Source organism: Rattus norvegicus, chromosome 15 (assembly GCF_036323735.1).
Source record: "Rattus norvegicus strain BN/NHsdMcwi chromosome 15, GRCr8, whole genome shotgun sequence".
NCBI lineage: Eukaryota > Metazoa > Chordata > Mammalia > Rodentia > Muridae > Rattus > Rattus norvegicus.
This window is the reverse complement of record NC_086033.1, coordinates 37,806,778-37,831,274: the sequence shown is the minus strand read 5'-3', so window position 1 is coordinate 37,831,274 and position 24,497 is coordinate 37,806,778. Positions and strand designations below refer to the sequence as shown.

At 38.9% G+C, this 24,497-nt stretch overlaps 1 protein-coding gene across 8 annotated transcripts in view; it reads right to left on the bottom strand.

Moving 5' to 3' along the window:
- Cab39l (calcium binding protein 39-like) overlaps nucleotides 1-24,497 on the bottom strand; it is a 102,414-nt gene that overhangs the window by 53,917 nt on the left and 24,000 nt on the right. Inside the window, exons 4-5 of one of the 8 annotated variants that reach the window (XM_006252100.4) lie at nucleotides 13,737-13,932; nucleotides 123-206 (exon numbers count right to left, since the gene is read on the bottom strand). The exons of 3 other annotated variants lie outside the window; for them this stretch is intronic. The gene's annotated coding sequence lies outside the window, so the exon portion shown is untranslated. Of the gene's footprint in view, nucleotides 1-122; nucleotides 207-2,653; nucleotides 2,722-13,736; nucleotides 13,933-24,497 lie in introns of those variants that run through there. 4 more of the 8 variants (XM_063274135.1, XM_006252101.4, XM_006252099.4 and 1 more) reach the window with 4 other exon arrangements.

Below are 24,497 nucleotides of genomic sequence, written 5' to 3'. Positions count from 1 at the left end.
CAATTAGTCAATGAAAAAATAATATCAAACCTAAAGAACACAGCACTGACAACAGCCCCATCCCCATCCATCCATTCATTTTATGACACTGCACCAAATCCCTCATCTCACTAGATTCCTACCTATTTCCAGTCTTTTTCCAGAATTTCTGCCACATTTGAATCCAACCAAAAATTCTTTCAAGTAACAAAACCAGTATCTGTTACCTGTGATCAAGAATTGCAATATAAGACATAATTTAAATAGAACTCAAAACAACTGGTATGAACTTGATGATAAACAGCAAACTTTAAAACATTTCATGCATTCAGAAGAGACCCCTCAATGCAGGCTGGAATGTATGAGGTGAATTTATTAACTCTAAGTCCAAAAAAAAAAGTTTGCACATGCAAACGAAATAATCAAATACCTAAAATACATAAACATTAGAATTTTAAGATATGAAATGCATGTATAATCGATCTCGTTCTCTATACAGTCTTAGCTCACCAATATAATGAACTAGAACACTAAGAATTTCAACTAGGGATTTTTCTGGACCTTAAAGGAGTACAAATTATCCTATGGTGTAATATAAATGATGTGTAAGTCCAATGACCATGTCTCTGTGTGGTTTCTCTGCATCAGTATAATTCAAATGCTAATTTGCTGCAATTTTAAACATTTTCAGGACTTCTTGTATTTCTCAACTTTCGCTTGCCTGTTGGTATATATATTTACTCACTATACAAGTAATGTTTCATTAGATTTTATATAGAAACAGGAAGTCACGTGTATGGCGTGTGCGCGTGCGTGTGCGCGCGCACACACACACACACACACACACACACACTCACTCTAATGAGGAGTGAGGAAGAAGCTAAGCAGGAGGAGGGAGATAAAAGAAAGATGTGGGGTTGCATATTATCAAATTACCTGATATGCTTAAGAGAGAGTATCTTTATAGAATCCAGTACTCTGTACAATTAACATGTAACAACAACAACAACAACAGAAAATAGAAAGCTACTCTCCAAAATCCAAAATAGTAAAGGAACTTCTGCTTGAGAGGATTTAGGAAAACAAAGAATGGAAGTCAAGCTCTGCACAGGAACTTTGGTTATTAGCAGAATTTTGAACCATGAATAAGCAAAACCCCCACTGCTCTTTGGAACTCTGGACTACGGAAAAAGCAGACACTTGAGATACAAGGGGAGGGTGCAATAGCACAGTGCCACACAGCACCTCTTAGCATAGTACCCTTTTTGGAAATATTTTCATATCTTAAGTGTACCAATGGCTGAAATAAATGCAATTATCAAATTCATTTAATAACATTTTACAATTGCCTGAAACTTTGAGGGAAATCAAGACACCCTCAAATCATACAGCTTCATCCCCCAGGACCCTAGCAAAATAAGGCAGAGGCTTCCTGCACGCTTATTTCTCTCTTATCAAGATTGGCCAGGCCATCCACTTTCAGCCTAGATACCTTCCCCTTTGCATACAAACTTGGTTGCCAATTTTACTTTCTGGACACTGCTTGATAAATGACTAGTTCACCTAGTCAGTCCCACTGCTCACTTAAAAATGAGCTAGCGATTGACTTAGAACACTCACTACATAAATCCAAGCTCAGGCGAGCATGTGGCTTGGTTGCCAAGCAAGTAAGTACAAGGCCTCTCCGTTCACTGCCAGTAAACAATACTTTCATTCCCACCTAGTTTTGATGAATGGACTACATTCAGAAATTAATATTCTTGACTATCATTTTGCTATTTTAAAATAAAAATGCCTCTTAAATTAAGTCAGAAAAGGTTAAATAATGACAATGCTAACATTTTAAAATCTAGATGATGGCAACGGATATTAAAAGTGCATAATATCATATCTGTATGCATACTTAATAGCAATATGAAGAAAACAGAGTGTTACCCCATATGAAACAACAGCAGAGAGGGAGTGGAATAAGTCAGACACAACAAAAGGGAACATGGAACAGAATCGCAATAGCAAAGGATGCAATGGCTTATACTTCATATAAAGACAAAAAATATTTAAACCCTATCACTTAAAGGGCCTTTCTAATAAAAATTAATGATAAAATACAAACTTAAGTTTGTCTTATAGCTTTGAAAAGAAACAAATAATCATCTTTCAATACACATCCCAACAGAATGACCTTTTAAAAAACAACAGCAATCCAAAAAAAAAAAAAAAATCCTAGGACTGGTCAGACCCATCCACCCTCACAGGACCATGAGAAAATAGATATGGTTCTGGGAAGAAAAATTTATATAGCATCACAATTAAGTCTCTAACACATTATTTCTGTACACACAGATTATATCCATATATCTATACATATAAAGCCAAAAAGATTTAATAGAATCAAACCGACAAATAGCTCAACAGAACTAATGCTGAAACTCAGAAATGGCTCTTGAAAGGAAGCCTTTATGCTGTTGGCAGGATGTGTGAGAGGGTGTAAATCTACAATTATAATTCATTCCTATGGGAATAACTAACAATAAAAAAGAATCTAAAAAGTTTAAGAAGAAACCACCCCAAATATCTCCAAGAAAAGAATAGCAATTCTGACAGAAGAAGAAAGAACTGAATCAGAGAACAACTCTGGAGCTATTTCATTCCTGTTCTGGTAACACGAGCCTACCCTGTGCCGTACTCCAACCCAAGGAAGGGTGGGATGGCCTCCTGAGCAGAGCCATGCATTCACTACAGTGGGCACCACAATTAGGTCACAAATGTATTATGACACAGCTAATCAAATACAGAAGGATGAAAGAACGCTGTTGGTGAGGATATCATAGAAGGGAACTCCAGTACACTGGTAGGGGAGATATAAATTGCTATAACTAGGACAAGAAGTGGTGTGGAGGTTCTCAAAAAGTTACTGGTAGAATTACCAACTAGTTGGTCAATGTTTTCATTTCAGGAGACATTTCCAAAGGGACTGAACTCAACGTGTACAGGGAAATCTGCATCCCATGATCACTGCAGCGTTGTTCACACAGTTAACTCCCATAACTAACCTATGTCTCCTGTGGGTGAATAAAGACATACCACGGAATGTTAATTGGCCTTAAAAGGAGGAGTGAGATCGCTCACAGGGTAAATCGCTCACTGTGCAAGCCTGGTGACCTGAGTTCAATCCCTAGAACCCATGTAAAGGCAGGAGGTGAAAATCAATTCCACAAACACTATCTGCTGTGGAACGCACGCAAGACACACACACAACCAAAGGGAAGTGGGTCATGCCTCTTGTGACAACATTTATGACTCATTATTGAAATAAACAAAGCACAGAAAGACAAATATTCTAAAAGAACTGCCAAAGGTAGGGAACTGGGCGGAAAGAGAACAAGCAGTTGCTAAGGATTGCACAAAGATGAGTATCTGTTGGGTATACGCCAGTAGTACAGCTGGCTCTTAGGTAGAACTATTTCCAATTTTCTGAGGAACCAGCAGATTGTTTTCCAAAGTGGTTGTACCAGCTTGCAATCCCACCAACAATGGAGGAGTGTTCCTCTTTCTCCACATCCTCGCCAGCATCTGCTGTTGCATGAGCTTTTGATCTTAACCATTCTGAATGGTGTGAAGTAAAATCTCAGAGTTGTTTTGATTTGCATTTCCCTGATGATCAAGGAAACTGAACATTTCTTTAGGTGCTTTTTGGGCCATTCGAGATTCCTCAGTTGAGAATCTTTGTTTAGCCTTGTACTCCATTTTTTAAATAGGGTTAATTGGTTCTCTGGAGTCTAACTTCTTGAGTTCTTTGTATATTTTGGATATTAACTCTCTAACAGATGTAGGGTTGGTAAAGATCTGTAGGTTGGTGTTTTGTCCTATTGACAGTGTCCTTTGTCTTACAGAAGCTTTGCAGTTTCATGAGGTCCCATTAGTCGGTTCTTGATCTTAGAGCCTGAGCCATGTTCCACTATGTTCATAGCAGCCATATTTATAATAGCCAGAAGTTGGAAACAAACCATTCTGAGATGTCCCTCAGCAAAAGAATGGATACAGAAAATACACTATTACCCAGGGGAGTACTACTCAACTACTAAAAGCAATGACTTCATGAAATTGCAGGCAAGTGGATGGAACTAGAAAATATCCTGAGTGAGGTAACCCAAAAGGACACACATAGTATGTAATCCCTGATAAGTGGATATTAGCCCAAAAGCTCAGAATACCCATGATACAACTCACAGACCATATGAAGCCTAACAAGAAGGAAGAACAAAGTGTGGGTGCTTCAGTCCTACTTAGAAGGAACAAAAATAATCATGAGAAGTAGAGGGAAGGATCTGGGGGAGAGAAAAGGGAGGAGAAAAAGGGGGAGGTAGGATCATGTATGGGAAGAGACAGTAGAGAAGTCCAGAGGGTCAGGAAAATGAATAGAAATATGTAGCAGTGAGGGGTGGGGAACTGGGGAAGAGCCACTAGAAAGTCCCATGCAAGAGGCTCCCAGGAGGCGGATGACATTAGCTGATATAGCCAACAAAGTGGAGACAGATCCTGTAGAGACCAACTCTAGTCTATAGGCACGGGTCCTAGTTGAGGGATTGGTCTACTACCCATCTCAAAAATTTTAACCCAGAATTGTTCCTGACTAAAGGAAATGCAGGGACAAAAATGGAGCAGAGACTGAAGGAAAGGCCATCCAGAGACTGCCTAACCTTGTGATCTATCCCTCTGCAGACACCAAACCCCAACACTATTGCTGATGCCAAGATGTGCTTGCTGACAGGAGCCTAGTATAGATATCCTCAAGAGGCTCTGCTAGCACCTGACCATTACAGATGCAGATTCTCACAGCCAACCACTGGAGTGAGCCCAGGAACTCCAATGGAAGAGCTAGGGGAAGGACTGAAGGAGCTGAAGAGTACTTCATTCCCATAGGAGGAACAATAATATCAACTAACCAGACCACCCAGAACTCCCAGGGACTAAACGACCAACCAAAGAGTATACATGGGTGGGTCCACGACCATAATATAGCAGAGGATTGTGTTATCTGGCATCAATGGAAGTGAAGGCCCTTGATCAGGTGGAGGCTTAATGCCCCAAAGAAAGGGAGTGCTAGAGAGGTGAGAAGGGAGTGGATTGGTGGGTGGAGAACCCTCTTAGAGGCAACGGAGACTGGGGATGGGATAGGGGGCTTACAGAGGGGAGACTGGGAAGGGGAACAACATTCAAAATGTAAATAAATAAAATAACCAATAAAAAATTGCAGATAGAAGGAATCAATTATTAGATACAGTACTATAGAATGACTAAGAGTAGTAAAAAATATAGTCTAGTCTGAAACTGAAAATAAAATTCTTCAATAGTACTTTCCCTTGTTGGCACTTTAAGATAAATGAAATAATATAGTCTAATATATGAAAGTTATTTTACTATAATACCTCATTTATTTAATAACAAATTATAGTTTTAATGCTCTAAGTTAAATGGTTAGATAAATAATTTAAATAAAATATTTTCATTTTTATCAATTTTAATTATGTTTATGCATGTAGGTCTGTATATAAGAGAAGTATTTGAGAAAACAGAGGCATTAAGGCCTTCTGAAGTCCTTGGAGTAACTTCAGCCTTTATGGGTGCAGGGAACAGAGCACCCATCCCTCACAAGAGAAGTAAGCGTTCTTACTGCTGGGCCACCCAGCCCTGAGATAAACCCTTTCTAAAGAAGTGGAAAGCAGTGCCCAGTCCCATCAACCCTCTAGGAAAAGGTCAAACAAAGGTCAGACTAAACAAGCGCTTTCTCTTGCACCCTAATGGATAACTGTGCCCCAACTGATCTGTCCTCCAGGTCCTCTCTATTCTTGATTATTTATGATTATAAACATTACTGTATCACATATTCTTTTGAATGTCTGCTTACACATTTGGGTCAGGGTTTCTATGGTGCAGTGGTGTCAACAGTTTTCTTGACTGGAAAGTCTACATAGTAAGAAAATGTCAATTATTTCTAAAATTCATAGTTCGATATAGTTCTAATCACAGGTTAAAAAAATACTAACTGAATTTATTTATTTATTTATTTATTTATTTATTTATTTAATTAATTAACTTGAGTATTTCTTATATACATTTCGAGTGTTATTCCCTTTCCCAGTATCCGGGCAAACATCCCCCTCCCCCCTCCCCTTCCTTATGGGTGTTCCCCTCCCAACCCTCCCCCCATTGCCGCCCTCCCCCCACCAGTCTAGTTCACTGGGGGTTCAGTCTTAGCAGGACCCAGGGCTTCCCCTTCCACTGGTGCTCTTACTAGGATATTCATTGCTACCTATGAGGTCAGAGTCCAGGGTCAGTCCATGTATAGTCTTTAGGTAGTGGCTTAGTCCCTGGAAGCTCTGGTTGCTTGGCATTGTTGTTCATATGGGGTCTCGAGCCCCTTCAAGCTCTTCCAGTTCTTTCTCTGATTCCTTCAACGGGGGTCCTGTTCTGAGGTCAGTGGTTCTAGCTGAATTTATTAATGAATAACAGTAAGCAATGAAGACAGTCAGACTTGGCTTTTCTATACTTTTGCAAATGTAAACTGAAATTGGGACCCTCGGGACATTCTAAGCTTGTTTTCTACCATTGTGCTTTTCCCACAGCCCAGTAACACATCTGAAAAACATTAGCAACAAAAGAATGACTGGAAAGGGCAATGAACTACTGAGTGACAGTGACATCAGAAAACACACAGGTGAGTGAGAAAATAGAGACATATGTGAATACGGACACACCTCTGTAATCTTAGAAGCAATGAACAGCTCTTGATGAAAAGGCAGGGGGAGGAGGGTGTAACAGCTTGGTGACAGAGTGCTTGCCATTAGGGGGCCAGAGTTCTAATATCCCCAGAGCAGCAAAACAAAGAACTTTGAGAAAAAGACTGCAAAGTCAATATAACTACAAATATACTACAATTACAAAAATTTTGAATTTCTATACATAAATAATTAAAACGCAGGCAACAAGAGAATTCTGTCATAGGAATTCTAAAGCAAATTGGCTAGCACTGCTCCTAAAGAATACCAGCCAAGCACCATGGTGCAGGCTGAAGGGGGTCATGAACTCAAGCCCAGTGTGCACTTCATAGCAAGTCACTAAAGGTTAACCAATTAAAACTCAGTATCTCTGAGAAGAAAAAAAAAACACACACCAGATAATTAACTCATACATAACAGAAAAAGACAGAAGAAATATAGTTATCAAACACTATAGATAATGTTTAAACATTTTCTTTAATTTAAAACTGACCTAAAAGCTGGGTGAGGTGGTACATACTTGAAACTTGAATGATGGGAAACTAGAGGCTGGTGGATCCCAAGGATTGCTGGCCGTCCAGCCTAGCCTAATTATTGAATCTCAGGTCCAAGTGAGAGACCCATTTCAACAAGGTTGGCAGCCATTCTTGAGGTACACCTCAAGCTGTCCTTTGGTTTCCAAATGTACATGTGTGCATGTGTATCTGCTCACATACATGCACTATAACACACATGTGTGCACACAGAGTTATAGAGTTAATAGTGGCAGCCTCTGGGTAGTACAGTCAAACTATTTAATGACTGGCAAATGGAAACACTTTTCATATAGTACCTCGATTTACTAAGCTTTTAAAGTTCACACTGTGGAATCCTGACCTCCCATCCTTTGATGCCACTAGCTAACTATAATTTCTTTGGCTTTGGAATTTCATGAAAAGTGGTACTTGGCCCAGGTTCTAGAGAAAAAGCCAAAAAGATCATTAAGCTCCGGGGCCAGTGAGCACAGGCAGAGACAGTGTAGTGTATTTGGCAGCACTCCTAACTCGAATTTGAGAGCCACTAGAGATGGCCTGTGTCAGTCATCTGAGCAATTTAAATGAAATTGGGGGTATGTGAGACATTGAATGTCCTTGTTGGTATCTTACTTCAGATATCTCAAAGGTATAAATGGCTTTCTTGGGTGGTTAGTGAATATTTTAGACCTTTTTTTCTCACTCCCAGTAATTTGAAGGGAGTGAAAAATCTATCTCTGAAGTAAAAAGAAATCTCTGGAATTGAACATTCACAAAAGCATTTATGTGACCTCAACTGCCAGCTTGTTCATTAAAAAACTCAAAACATACTTTTAAATTTAAAAATTTTAAAACATAAGTTTCTTTTTCAATCAAGATGGGACCATTTCCAAGATTCTCACGGCTTGTAACTTAAAGCACGTGTCTGTGTAACCATGTGTGTGCATGTGCACATGTGTAGGAGACTGGGAACCGAGCTAGGGTTGTTGGGTATGCTAGACCGGTGCTCTCCTACTGAGTTCCAGCCCCAGCCCCAAACAAATCCAAGGGTCTGTGTTTGCTGCTTTAGCAGTGTTGGAGATGGAGTTGTGGCTTCAGCAGACTCCTCTGACATATACCCCCGTCTTCCACGTGCGCCCTTCTTAAACATGCTCAACATAAGCCCATCACCACATTTAAAAAGTATATCAGTAAGTTCCAAGGGTTGATAATTTTATCTGTATTCTAAAATACTTGTAGTAAAAAGACATAAATGGCAAATGACTAAGCATATAAAGATTTGCTTTTAAATTCAATGACAAGAAGTTTACATCATGAGTATACACAATGCCAGTGCTGACTGAATTGTTCTTTTAAAATTCATAAATTTGGGGCTGGAGAGATGGCTCAGCGGTTAAGAGCACTGACTGCTCTTCCAGAGGTCTTGAATTCAATTCTCAGCAACCACATGGTGGCCCCCAACCATGTGGGATCCATGTAATGGGATCCAATGGCATCTTCTGGCGTGACAAAGACAGTATACTCACATACATAAAACAAATAAATACATCTTTAAAAATTTCCTAAATTTGATTAGATGTGAATTTTAAAACTGAAAAGTACATCTAAAAGTTCTATTTGCTATATCGAAGAATACTCCCACCAAAACCAAAACTGAGAGTTGCTGTCACATAGATAAATTACTAAATGTATCACTATAGTTAGATTTGTCACAGCACCAAGTTATCATATATGGCAAAATATCTTCCAACTTTATTTCAATATTTAAGTATTCTTCCCAATATTATTAGAAACCACAATGGAATTTTTTCCTTTAAAACTGACAGACAAAAATGAAAATCAGCAGACTATTGATCAAGTATGAAAAACGATTTCACAGATAATTCTTTACTCTAAAGCAGTGTCTCTCAACCTTCCTAATGCTGAGACCCTTTAATATAGTCCTTCATGTTGTGGTGACCACAACCATAATTTTCATTGCTCTTTCATAAATGTAATTTTGCTACTGTTACGAATCATAATGTAAATATCTGTGTTTTACTACGGTCTTAGATAACCCTTGTGAAAGAGTCATTTGGCTCTCCAAAAGATGTCCTGACCTATAGGTTGAGAACTGCTTTAGAGGTCCAACTGATTTGAATGATCTCCTTCCTCTGATCTCTTTGCTGCTAAGATTATAGGCGTGTGCACCAGGCCTGGCTTGACTTAGTCTTTATATGGTTTGTTTTAACAACAGTGTCTGAAGGAAAGAGACATTTTCTAAAACGGAATAATTTACACAGAAACAGAAAACTTGTTAGAAATGTCTTATGAATTCTCATTGATTTGACATGTTTGTCAAACTTACATGAGAATAAAAAGTCTTTTGTAAGAGAGACTTGTGTCTTTTAGTAACTATGTTTTTTCTCCAATGTACTATATAACATAAATTTAAAAAATTATGTGAGGTTAGAAAGAAATAAAACCACTAACATTTTTACTGTGAGTTTAGGAACTTACTATTGTTCCAGAAAATCCAGGAACTTCATTTATTAGGTTCACAGTAACATTTCTGCTGATAGCTACAACCATTTCCAGGAGTGAAAATATTCTACATCAGTTAACTATGAATGATTATTAATGAAGTGATATTTTATAATAGAGTTTCACAATCTCAATTTATGGTAGACATCTGTAGTTAAGTCAGTGTGTTCCCAAGCAAGTTAGCAATAATTGAAAGCATTCAGGTTCACTGAAATTCTCAAATGGTTTCCTTTGTAACAGAGTAACTGAGGGCTGGTAAGATGGCTCAGGAAAAAAATGTGTTTGCTGCTAAACCTGATAACCACAGTTCAATCTGTGAAATCTAAAAGGTAGAAGAAAAGAACCAATAACCTCAAGTTATCCTCTCTCCTTTATACTCATCTCACTCTCTCTCTCTCTCTCTCTCTCTCTCTCTCTCTCTCTCTCACGCACGCACGCACGCACGCACGCACACAATCACACTAGTATTTTCAATCTTCACTAAGCACTACATAGTGTGCATGACACTGCATTTGGTTATTTACTGTTCTTAGCAATAGACCGGCTCGTAGGTATACTACAAAAACAATTACTTCACAGCATCCTAAGCTCTGCACTTATCTACTGTCAGTCTATAAAAATACTACCAAGAAGTATAGACACAAAAGTAATTCAGCTGAAGCTACATCTTACTCAATATACGCCCACAACAGACTTAGGTGTTTTGGCTGAGATATTAATATAATCTTTTGACTTTCCAAATAGGAAGCTACTTTATTAGTCTCTGCTGGAAACGTAAGTCACAAAGTTAGAAAGTATGATTTCTCACTTACAGATTGTAAAGATTTCTGTTTAAGCCAATTATTTTAATTACCAGTGCAAAAGTATGACTGTAATATACATGTTAATATGGTTATAATGGATTTTTTTTCTTTTAAAAACAATGGGCTAGTCTCTCTAAGTGACAAAATAAGTAAGTATGTAAGTATATATGTATGTAAGTATGTATGTATGTATGTATGTATGTATATGCATACAACAGGAAAGTGTCCCAATCTATATTATTTTAATAAGTATTAAGACTCTATTATATGCCATTTGGGATTACTCAAAATCACTACTTTTACATTATTCTAGAACAGAATGAAGAAAGGGTGATCCAAGTAAGTGTCACCTACAGCCACTCATTGTCTCACTGAGCGTGTCACTTCGACGGCACTGCTAACTTTCGTGTTTTGTGTATAGCACTTTGAAGGACTTTTCAGGACCAATCTAACTGAACTGGATAGATAAACTCGGAAAAAGTTAATCTGGATTTTTGCACACAGGCCACATTTCTTCGTATTGCCCCTAGTACACCTATCGAACAGACAGTCCCTTTGAGCTGACAGCTGAATGTGCTCATGTAGTCGCCATTCTGAACACACACATACTCTGAACTCCTCTGCTCACTCAAGTCTGCCACACACATACACCAGTCTTTTCTTTCTGTCTTATAAGTTAGCACCACTCTGTCTTATTTTCATTTCATAATTCAATTAATTCACTTCAGGCCATCTCTTTCTCGTAATGGAAACTCTATAGCCCTAAAGCCCCTACACTTTTTGGGGAAAATTTGGAAAAGCTTCTGCCGCTCCCTCCCTCCGTCCCTCTCCTTCCGTCCTACTTCTCACTTTCTCTCTTTGTGGTGGTGGTGGGGAAAAGTATTTGTTTTATGTAATACATGGTCAAGCATGTGTATGTATGTGCAAGTGGCTATGCATATAGGTGTGCATGCTAGCAGAGGCCAAAAAGTTAATGTTAAGTATCCACTTTATTTTACCAAGACAGAGTTTCTCACTGACCCTGGAGTCCAGCAATTCAATAAGACCAGCTGGTCAGTGAGCTTTGGAATCCTATCTTCACTACCCAGCACCTGTACTGCAGGGTGTACTACCATACCTGGACTTTTTAGAAGGGAGTTAGGGTAGCAAACACTGTACTGACTGAGCCATCTCCCAGCCTATCCATTCCATTTATGTATTTAGAAGCAGGCCAGTCCTCAGGTAAAAACTCTTATCAGGTGCCTACTATGTGCTACTCAATATATCAGAACTGGTTGCAGAGAGAAGTAAAGGCTAGAAAGGTTCCTATACCAAGGGAAACCTAACAGCGATGTCAGATTGAACACTATGTAAATTGCAACCAACTCCGGAAGTGCCTAAGAATCCATTTAAGCATCCTTCTGAATGCACTGCGCTTATATTACACCTCTTCCCTAAGCACTGATAGGCAGCAGAAACAAGTCTTTCTCATGGTTGTTTCAGACTTAGTTTTGACACTAAAACTGATTTTCTAATCTCTCTCAAGATGGCAATGGTCTTTCTGTAGTGTAAATATTATACTCAACCTATAATAAAAACTTAGCAGCTACTCGATAAATTATTTTTCAAGGAAATGGGTTCTTACCCTCAATAGTCTGCTCACAAATGAACTTACGGAATATAATGTTTGTGAAGTGGGATGCCTCCTTCTTTCTTTCTATATTTACATTACTGTGGGCTTAGGAAAGGGTAACACTAGCAAATTACTAAAGCAACCCCTTAAATACTGTCAAGTTTAATGTAAATTTTCCATCCATCTAAGGATGGAGTATTGGTATACTGACTTTAGTGTATGACAGTGTTCAGAAGTTTCCACAGATCGACTGAGTTCTTATACATAAATCAACAAACCGGAGGAAAATAAGCCACAAAACAAAACCTGTTCTACAGGCTTCTGTACCCACAGAGGACGGATGGGAGAAGCAAGGCATTTTATGTTCAGGCTCTAAGCCTGCCATGTGATTACTGGCTCTTTGCACTTTTCATTTTAATTAATTTTTTTCTGCCTTAAAAAGACTCACTTGAATCAATAACCGAAGGCACGTATTTCTTGAGGCTAGTACAGGGCAGAGTGGAAACTTTGCTCAAAATAGCTATCTTTATGTAATGAGTCTACTTAAGAGTTAACAAGGCACTCGTCCTTCTACAGAACAACGGTCACATACTTTCTATGCATGCTTTGAATAGAAAACATGCTTATACCTGAATATATGTAGTTGTAGAGAGTAGCCTATTAAAGATTACACAAATGAAGCCTTTATTGGAATGCAAATGAATTTAGTGAGAATTTACTTCCTTTGCTCTTTTATGCATTTCTAGTTATATTCTCTGCAAGAGAACCTGGCATCACTGTAAGAAATAACTGTTTAATTCCTGTAGCTCAGAAATGTATATACACTCATCTTACATCAATTGTGAATTTTATATGTAGATTATCTCCTTTTTATTTTTCTTACAGAACTTTAGAGAAACCAGGAATCACTTTGGATTTCATAGTAGCATTTAATGTTTAAATCATATGCACTTTCAGTTAATGTTTATATGCACTTTCAGTTAAGGCTAGCAATGCTTTAAGGTGAATTATGGCTGAATGATACTTAACATTCACATGCGTGCCTGTGTGTGCATGTCTGTGTGTGCGTGTGTCTGTGTGTGTGTATGTATGTGTGTGTGAGATGAGTATAAAGGAGAGAGGATAACTTCATAATAACTTATAATATCAAACACCATAAGAATAGCTTTAAATTTATTGATAATATACTTTCAAATTGCCAAGCACTTTGAAGAAAAACATGAAAAACAGTATATTGCCACTATTTTATTTTTGGAAACTGTAAATTAAAACCCATTTCAAAAATAAGATATTTGGCGGACACAAAATAGTTGGTAAGGATTCAAGTGCCTTAGGCAACAGAGAAGTATTGTTTTGTACATGTTTTTTTTTTTTTCAAACTTCTCCTAGTAACAGCAGTTCATTATGCAGAGAAACGAGGCGACAGTCTAATTTAAAATGAATATAAGCATAACTGTAGAATTCAACTGTACCTTATTAATTCATTTTCCTCAACCCAAACCAATACAGATAATCTTGTGATACTCACCCCGGGCTAATGAAACTCCCAGCTTGTTTAAGCAACAATAAGCAGACCCATGGTGAGGTGCTGAAAACAGCTCTTTTCTCAAGTTCAAAACACTTTAGATGAAGTAGCCTTTATCTTCCATTTAATAAAGGATGCCTCCTCCTACTCACATGTGCCAGAGAAAGACTTAGCACAATTCCGTCTTGACTTTCTGACTCTGAGGAGTAACAGTTACCACCGGAAAACGTTAGCAGAAAAGATCACTTGAACACTCACAGAGAGCTGCAGTAAATTTCCACTCTGCTTGCTCTCAGATTCCAAGCCTTGCTTGTCTCTTAATCTGTCATAGGCAGTTCTGTTTCTGGTCAAACCAGCTTGCTGATTCGTTCTCTCCCTGTCTACACGGGGTGTGAGATCCACACCACACAGTCACAGCTCCTCCTTCTCCCTCCCTCTATTGTGTAACATTACAAGATGCCTGTAAAGCAATTAAGCAGAGGCAAAATTAATTCTTGGACAAAAAGAAAAGTCTAAAAATAAACAAAAGAAAAATTTGATATAACTTCTCCCCCTTTAAGTCTCAAACCAATTCCTGGATGGGATTTTGTCAAATGAGTAAGCTGCCTGGACCATCTTGCTTAAAAATAAAAAGGAAGATTCACAGCAACGCTTATTGATGTAATCATAACTGATTCGTCTGCTAATGTGTTGGCTCCTCGGGGAGGATGCACCTCCCTGCTAGGATAAGAAAGTGCAGTGAAGACATATGCAGGCACTACAACTCAACCAAAAAGCCAAGAAGGCAAGGGAAACTTTAGAATGTTGTCATTCAATTTAACAGTGTACTTTTATAAACCGGCAATGAATTTAGTATATTATGTTTTTAAGTACAGATCAACATTTGCAGTCACAATGAGAAAATTGTAAGAACACAGAAAAATACAAACATCAGAAATCTAAATAGAGCCTCTTAATGTTTTATTGCAAACTAGATCCAACTATTTCAATGGAAAGTTTTCTGTCTAAGCCCTTGCGGTCAAGCTCCATTACACCTTTTCAGTGAGACCTGGAAAGGCCACAGAGACCATTTAAAAAAATTCTCACATCTACAAATATATAGTAAAATACCTTAAAATTACAGCTCTTTCTGCAAAGCTTGAAGACTAGGCACTGGGGAGAGTAGAGTGGAAAGGTGGCTCGGATGGTTTTCAGGTTTCCTTGGAATTGCCGTTGCCGGCTATGAGTTACAGCTGAGTGAAGCACGTTCCAGCTTTCAACCCCCAATATGTAACAGGCAGTGACTTTTCTCCTGACAGAACTTCCAGTTCTGAGTCCAACAGCAGTAGCTATGGGACCCATTACTCATACACTAATCCTTCTCAACAGAAATAATCTAAGAATGTGAGCTCAATTAAAGTGTAAATATTCCCAAAGAGTTGTTCGAATACCTGAAGAAAAAAAATATATATATATATAAAATTTGGCCTTAAAAAAAGATTCTTGGGCTAGTGGAATGGTTAGGCAGGTAAAGGTGCTTGCCACCAAGGCTGCTGACTGAAACTTAATCTCCAGGACACACATGGCAATGGAAAGAGCTAACAACTGCGAATTGTCCTCTGCTCGCACGCAAAGTGAGGAGTATACGTACACTATGCATAAACAAATGTGATATAAACCTAATGTGGCTCATCTACAGTAGTGACATTGGAATATGATAGGTTTTGTTTTAGTGAGAGGATTCAAATCCAGCAGTTTATGAATATCAGGCAAGTGCTGTGTCACTGAGTTATAATCCCAGGTAAAACAGTTTTCAATTTTAAATATACTATACATAATTATTTGAATATTTCTTAGCAATTAAGAGTAGGTATCATAAAAAAAATTTGATTTCCTTCCTTTCCTTTTCTTTCAAAACAGAACCTCTCTCTGTCTAAGTCAAGTCTGGCCTCGAACTCCTGTCAGCTTCCCTGGTCCAGTTTTATTCTTTTTAAAGGAGACATCAAATGCAAATTATTCTAAACTGATAAGGGTCATTAAGGATCCCGTGACTTGGATATACTCTTAAAAGTCCTACCAAAATGAAAGAATTTCAGATTTCAAGAGTAGTTTTTGGATCAAGTACAAAGTAAATGTTTTAAAGTCCCTTTAAAATCGAAAGGCCTTATAGGAATCAGCAATGTATCTGGAACTCACAGTAGAAAGTCAGATCCACAGGGGATAAGGATACTACTCAATGGCAAAGCACTCACCTAATTTATTCAGCATAGACAAAGATCTAGGGTTCTGTCCCAGACCTAACTGTTCCTCTCACACACAGATACATATGTATATATACAATTAATAAAAAGCCTATTAGATCATAAAGACATCTGTCCTATGTTTCCTAAAACAAAACAAAAAGGAAATGGAATGGGCTTTATTCCATGACCATAGCAATAAAAACAGAAGTTATCTTAAAATTTTCAAAGGATAATTAAATTTCCTTTAAAAAGCTTATTAACACTTGTAATGTAAACAAAAAGAACATTCTTATAAGGATTATTTAGGACTAAAAGCACAGCTGTGGCGACTTGCCTGAGGATATGATAAACAAGGATGGGGCAAATTTTTACTCTTCATTTACATAACCTAAGAGAAAAGCAGCACACAGTAAACACTGTGCTGAAGACATTCCAACTTGGTACAAATCAAATTTTAACCACTGCCTCATCCACAGCAGAAGACCCCAAATACTACAGTAATCTCCCTGAGTAAAGAGCAGTTGAGAATTAAAGAAAGCCTATGCTACTAGAAGCCACCCTATGAGCACCAGACTGGAAGAGAGCAGCATTTGACAAAATTCAACACCCCTTCATGATAAAAGTCTCAGAAAGATCAGTAATTCAAGGCTCATACCTAAACACAGTAAAAAGCAATATACAACAAACCAGTAGCCAACATCAAACGAAATAGAGAGAAACTTGAAACAATCCCACTAAAATCAGGGACTAGACAAGGCTACCCACTCTCTCCCTACTTATTCAATATAGTACTTGAAGTCCTAGTCAGAACAATTAGACTGCAAAAAGAAGTCAAAGGGATACAAATTGGAAAGGAAGAAGTAAAAATATCACTATTTGCAGATGATATGATAGTATACTTAAGTGACCCCAAAAGTCCCACCAGAAAACTACTAAGCCTGATAAATAACTTCAGCCAAGTGGCTGGATATAAAATTAACTCAAATAAATCAGTAGCCTTCCGCTACTCAAAGTATAAACAACCTGAGAAAGAAATTAGGGAAATGACACCCTTCACAATAGCCAAAAATAATATAAAATACCTTGGTGTGATTCTAACCAAGCAAGTGAAAGATCTATATGACAAGAACTTCAAGTCTCTGAAGAAAGCAATTGAGGAAGAACTCAGAAGATGTAAAGATCTTCCATACTCATGGATTGGCAGGATTAATATAGTAAAAATGGTCATTTCCCCAAAAACAATCTACAGATTCAATGTAATCCCCATCAAAATTCCAACTCAATTCTTTATAGAATTTGATAGAGCAACTTGCAAATTCATTTGGAATAACAAAAAACCTTGGATGGAGAAAACTATTCTCAACAATCAAAGAACTTATGGGGGAATCACTATCCCTGACCTCAAGCAGTATTACAGAGCAATTGTTTCTTGATCTCAGAGCATAAGCCATTGGAGTTCTGTTCAGGAAAATTTCCCCTGTGCCTATATTTTTCCAGGCTCTTTCCCACTTTCTCTTCTGTTAGTTTTAGTGTATCTGGTTTATGTGGAGGTCTTTGATCCACTTGGACTTGAGCTTTGTACAAGGAAAAAAGAATGGATTAATCTGCATTCTTCTACATTTGCTGACCTCCAGTTGAACCAGCACAATTTGTTGAAAATGCTGTCTTCTTTCCATTGGATAATTTTAGCTCCTTTGCCAAAGAATGCAAGCTGGTACAACCACTCTGGAAATCAGTCTGGCAGTTCCTCAGAAAATTGGACATAGTACTACCTGAGCACCCAGCTGTATCACTCCTGGGCATATACCAAAAGATGTTCCAACATGTAACAAGGACACATGCTCCACTATGTTCATAGCAGCCTTATTTATAATAGCCAGAAGCTGGAAAGAATCCAGATGTCCTTCAACAGAGGAATGGATACAGAAAATGTGGTACATTTACACAATGGAGTACCACTCAGCTATTAAAAACAATTAGTACATAAAATTCTTAGGCAAATGAATGGAACTAGAAAATATCATCCTGAGTGAGGTAACCCAATCACAGAAAAACACACATGGTACGCACTCACTGATAAGCCCAAAAGCTTGGAATAACTAAGAAAAAATTCACAGATCATATGAAGCCCAAGAAGAAGACCAAAATGTGGATGCTTCATCCCTTCTTAGAAGAGAGAACAAAATACTTACGAAAGGAAATACAGGGACAAAGAGTGGAGCAGGGACTAAAGAAAAGGTCATACAGAGATTGCCCCACCTCGGGATCTATCATATATGCAGCCACCAAACCCAGACACTATTGCTGATGCCAAGACGTGCTTGCTGACCAGAGTCAGATATGGGTTTCTCCTCAGAGACTCTGCCAGAGCCCTAACGATACAGATGAGGATGGTTGCAGCTAACCATTGGACTGAACAAGGGAACCCCAATGGAGAAGTTAGAGAAAAGACTGAAGGAGCTGAAGGGGCCTGCAACACCATAGGAAGAACAACAATATCAACCAACCAGACCCCATCAGAGCTCTAAACCACCAACCAATGAGTATACATGGAGGGACCCATGAGTCCAGCCATATATGCAGCAGAGGATAGCACTGTCCAGCATCAATGAGGAGAAGCCTTTAGTGCTATGTTTCCCCAGTGTAGGAGCATGCCAGGGCCTTGAAGTGGGAGTGGGTGGAAGTGGAAGCATCATAATAGAAGGGGGGTGGTAAGGAGTATGGGAGAAGAGAAAAAGGGGATAACATTTGAAATGTAAATATATAAAATATCCAAAAATTAAAAAAATAAAGACAGTCCTGGAAATACAAAGACTTTTCTGCAACTTATGATCTGAGAGCTGACAAGGAAAAGTCTGTGAAAACCTCCCAAGTCCAGGAGCTACTGGAAGGGAACAGGTATACAGATCCCCAGGATGTCCAAGGTTGGTACTTGGTACTAACCATCATTCATTCCAACAGTACATGGAAAGAAATCAGGTATGTACTTAAAAAATATTGTGTCAGTTCTGAGACCACAGTTGCACTAAAGATAGTATCAGGGCCTCCTAACAGAACCAAAAAATAAGCCTTGAAAAGATAAAATTCTTTCAAGAAATATAGGTGATCCTAAAGAGGAGATTTAAAAAACAAAAAAACAAAAAAAACAAAAAAACAAAAAACAAAACAAAAACAGAGAATTCTTAAAAGTATAAAACACAACATAGACTATACATAGAATTTTGGCATGTACTCAAAATAAATGGGCATAGTAGAAAGCCCTTGCTATCTCAAAGCCAAGGAGGTGGAATCAGGAAAATCCAGGCGCCTCCCCTGTCAGCTAGCCTAGCTTACTTATTAGCCTGTGAGAACTCTTGTCCTTAAAAGGGTGGGGAGAGAGAGGGAAGGAGGGAGAGAAAGGGAGAGAGGGAAGGAGGGAGGGAGAGAGGGAGGGAGAGTGTAGTGTGTGTGTGTGTGTGTGTGTGTGTGTGTGTGTGTGTGTGTGTGTGTGTAGTGTGGCACAGCCTAAGGAAAGACAAGAGTTTTCCCCTGGCCTCCACACACAAGGACACATGCTGGTAGCCAGTACATATAAACACCCTTCCATCCCCCTCAGCTAGGGTGTTAGGGTTGTGAATGGTGCTCAGTAGTAGGGCCCTTGCCTAGCATGCGCCATGCCCTGGGTTTGAATGCTAGTGTTAAAAAATAAAAAACAAAAAACAGAAACAAAAAAATCCCCCCAAAACAAGACAAGTGAACCAAGAAACCACACAACATCTAGTGTGAATATATATGTATGTATATGTATGCATGCACACACATACACACAATGTCCCTATACTGTATATGCCAGAGATTCTGTTAGAGAAATAGAGGATATAAAAAGTGATGCAAACCAAATGTCCAGGCAATGAAACAAAAGGAACCCGAAGCTACTGCAAAATGTGTTATCAAAACAAAACGTCTTGAGAAAAATAATTTCCAACAAATCAATGAATGACAAATTCTTCAACTCTGGGAAAATCCCAATCAGCTTAAAGAGTAAATGACAGTTTAATCTCAAAAGCAGAGAAGATGGGAAACACAAAGCAATGCTGGAAGAAAGATCATGTCTGACTGTTTAAAAGGACTTTCATTCATGTGTATATGCACATGTGTGTGTGTACTGTGTATATATGCATATGTGTGTGTACTGTGTATATATGCACATGTGTATGTACTGTGTGTGCAAACCTACTACTGCATGTGTGGAGTCCAGAGGACAAGCTGCAGGCATCAGTTGTCTGCTCCTCCATGTGGGTTCCAAAATGAAGCTTTCAGCCTTACTGACAAGAGCCTTTACCCACTGAGCAATCTTATCTTGTTGGTGATGCTCTCACATTTTAATTAAACTATAAATACGAATCCAAGTACAAAAATCACCAAATGTAAGAAACAACAAAATGATACCAATACATATTATAATCAAATCACTTAACAATGTTCTTAAAGTATTTTAAGAAAAAAGTCTTATTATATGCAAATAAACAGAGAAATAAGAGCAAATACCAAAAGCCAGCAAATAAAAAGTCAACGAATGGAACAGTGATGTCAAAGTACTGAAAGGAAACAACTGTCAATTTCCATCAGAAATAAAGATGTGGTCATTTATCACCAAGCTCAAAACCATAAGGAATGGCACACACTTGAATCCCAGCAATCAGAAGGCAAAGGCAGGCAGATCTCTTTGAGTTCAAGGTCAGCCTGGACCACAAGTGAATTCCAGGATACCCAGAGCTACACTGAGACCTTATAAACAAAACATACAAACAAACAAAAATTAACATCACCTCTGAAAGCAGAAAAAAAAAGTTATCACAATTACAGGAAATTTGCACAAAGCAGTCAACACCAGAAAGAATAAAAGATATTTTTCCTTATTTCAAAAATACCTTTCAAGGCCAGTTAAGATGGTTCAGTAGGTAAAGGTGTTTGCTGTCAAACCTGATAACCCATATGGTAAGAGAACCAGTTTCTGTAAGTTGTCTTCTGACCGAGCACTTATCTCTGTCCCCTGACCCAAACACAAACACCAAGTTAAAATGCAAAACAGAACAAAGCGCATATATATATATACATATATATACATACATATATATATATATACACATACATATATATATATATATATATATATATATATATATATATATATATATATATATATATACACAAACAAAGATAGTATCGGGGACTCCTAACAGAGGAGAGTATCCTAAAAAATAATGTGCTTTTGAAGCAAAAGTAACACTCTAGAATAATAAAGCAATACACTAAAGCTTGGAGCAGAAAATGAAAGAACATGACTGGAGGTTGACTGCTATTGAATGTGCACACTCTGAAAAGTAATCACAAAATGAACAAGAAGCCCAAGCAAATATAGCTAACGTTCCAATGATTAAAGTATAAGGATGTAATGAAAACTGCTAATATCAACCCAAAAGAAGGCATAAAAAGTGGTAAGAGAGGAGGGAAACAAAGAAGAAAAGGGGTAAATAAAAAGAAAATAGTGAGCTGATGAATTAAAACCCAACCTTTAATCAATAATCACATTAAATGCAATGTGCCAAACACCTAGATTAAGAATCTAGAACACATGAAACTCAAGACGGATGATCAAAACATGAATGCTTCACTCCTTCTTTAAAAGGGGGAACAAGAATATCCTTGGCAGGGAAGGGAGAGGCAAAGATTAAAACAGAGACAGAAGGAACACCCATTCAGAGCCTGCCCCACATGTGGCCCATACATATACAGCCATCCAATTAGACAAGATGGATGAAGCAAAGAAGTGCAGACTGACAGGAGCCGGATGTAGATCGCTCCTGAGAGACACAGCCAGAATACAGCAAATACATAGGCGAATGCCAGCAGCAAACCACTGAACTGAGAATAGGACCCCCGTTGAAGGAATCAGAGAAAGAACTGGAAGAGCTTGAGGGGGCTCGTGACCCCATATGAACAACAATGCCAAGCAACCAGAGCTTCCAGGGACTAAGCCACTACCTAAAGACTATACATGGACTGACCCTGGACTCTGACCTCATAGGTAGCAATGAATATCCTAGTAAGAGCACCTGTGGAAGGGGAAGCCCTTGGTCCTGCTAAGACTGAACCCCCAGTGAACATGATTGTTGGGGAGAGGGTGGCAATGGGGAGGAGGGTGGGGAGGGGAGCACCCATAAAGAAGGGGGGGGGATTAGGGGGATGTTTGCCCGGAAACCGGGAAAGGGAACGACACTGGAAATGTAAATAAGAAATACTCAAGTTAATTAAAAAAAAATAAAAATAAAAATAAACAAAAAACAAAAACAAACAAACAAACAAAAAAAGAATCAGAAATTATGGTCTGGGCATGGTGGTACACACCTTTAACCCCAGCACTAGGGAGACAGAAGCAAGTAGATCTCTATCAGTTCAAGGCTAGCCTGGTCTATATATAGCAAGTTCAGGCCAGCTCAAACTGCATACTGAAAGCCCTTTTTGATTGTCATACTATCTTCAAGGAAAAGGCCAGAAGTAGCAGTAATCATTCTATAAGAAGAGAACATACATCCCAACAAAGGATGATCCAGACAAAAATGTCAGCAGTAACAAAAGTGAGATACCCTGGGTGAGGGAATGGCCAACCAATAACCCATCCAACTTGAGACCATCCCAGGGGCAAGCCCAATCCCTAACATTATTAATGATACTCTATTATGCTTGCGGACAGGAGCATGTTGTCCTCTGAGAGGCTCTACCTAGCAGCTGATTCAGACAGATACAGACACCCACAGTCAAACAGTGGATGGAGCTTGGGCACTCTTATGGAAGAATAGGAGGAAGTACTGTGGGTCCCAAAACGGATGGGATCCCACAGAAAGATCAACAGTCAACTAACCTGGGCCTTTGGGGTTCTCAGAGCACCAACCAAAGAGCATACACAGGCTGGACATAGGCCTCCCTGTTCATATGTAGCAGATGTGGAACTTGTCCTTCATGTGGTCCTAAACAACTGGAACAGGGCTATCCCAAAAGCCGTTGCCTGCCATATTACCCAAATATGATCTTAAGAGAGTGCTTGAAAGATAGAAGCCCCTTACTGCATTGTAAAGACTCATCTTCAGCCAGAAAGTAGAAACTGCTAAAAATCAAGATAAATTCAACTATGAGGATGGCAGAAGACAGGAGCCTAGCATAGCTGTCCTTTGAGAGGCTCTACCAGCAGCTTACTGAGACAGATGCAGATACTTACAGTTAACCATTGGACTGAGGTCGGGGAACCCCATGGAGCTGAAGGGGATTGCAACCCCATAAGAAGAACAATATCAACTAACTAGACCTCTCAGAGCTCCCAGGGACTAAATCACTAGCCAAAAACATACATGGGCTGGTCCGTGGCCTCCAGCATACATGTAGCAGAGAGTCCTTGCCTGACCTCAAAGGGAGAGGTCACTAAGGATGTGCCTAATCTTGTAGAGATTTAATGCCCCAGGGCAGGGGAGCAGGGTGAACAACTCTTAGAGGAGGTTCCAGGACGGGGACAACATCTGGAACATAAATAAGTGAAACAAAGAAAAAGCTGATTCAGCTCAAATTTAACAACGTCACTGAGTTATTTTTCTGCATTCCTATCTCCTATACTTCACTCAAAGTTGAGCTCTGTCTACATGGTGACAAAGATGGTTCTGATAAACTTTTGGCCATCAATATCTCAAGAGCACCCTAATTAACTGCATCAATCTTTGAAACAAGACCCCAGGTCTTGCTGGAACTACAACCCGGCTACTAGGTACAAGATTGAGAATGCTCAAGACGTTAAAAAAAAAAGATACAATGAGGGGCTTCTATTACTTGGCCCGATGGACTAAGGAAAGAGCAACATAACGTCTTCTATTAGCTTCCTGTCAGGCTTTAAGTGGAACACTGGGCAAGAAGACATACACCATGATTTAACTGCCAAGAGTATATAGCTGGCCACACTCATGTATTACAATTCCAGTCTAACCTTGCTGCCCATCATCCATTCCTATCCTTTCCCATAGCTACGGTTATAAGAAGTGACTAACACTAGGCAAGTTTTCCAGATAAGATCAGCAGTGTACTCACCCACACCTGTTAGGCTTATGAACCTAGATTATAAAATTACCACTTTCCCCATACATTCAATGAACCAAGTAAGGGAAAGCAGAAAGGCACATTGCGGTGGTTTCAATAGGAATAGGGATTGGAATGCTTAGTCATTAGGGAGTGGTACCACTTGGTGGGAATTAGGAGGTGTGGCCTTGTGTGTAAGTGTGTCTCTGAGGGTGGGCTTTTTGGTTGCAGAAGCCCATGCCAAGCCCAGAGTTTGCGCTTGTTGTCTGTGGATCTAGCTACTCTCCTCTTTCTGTTGCCTTTGGATCTGGATCTGGAACTCTCATGCGTCTGCCTACATGCCAACATGTTCCTCACCATAAGGATGACAGACTAAACCTCTGAAACTGTCAGCAAGCCCCAATTAAAAAGTTTCTTTTATAAAAGTTGCCATCATCATGATGAC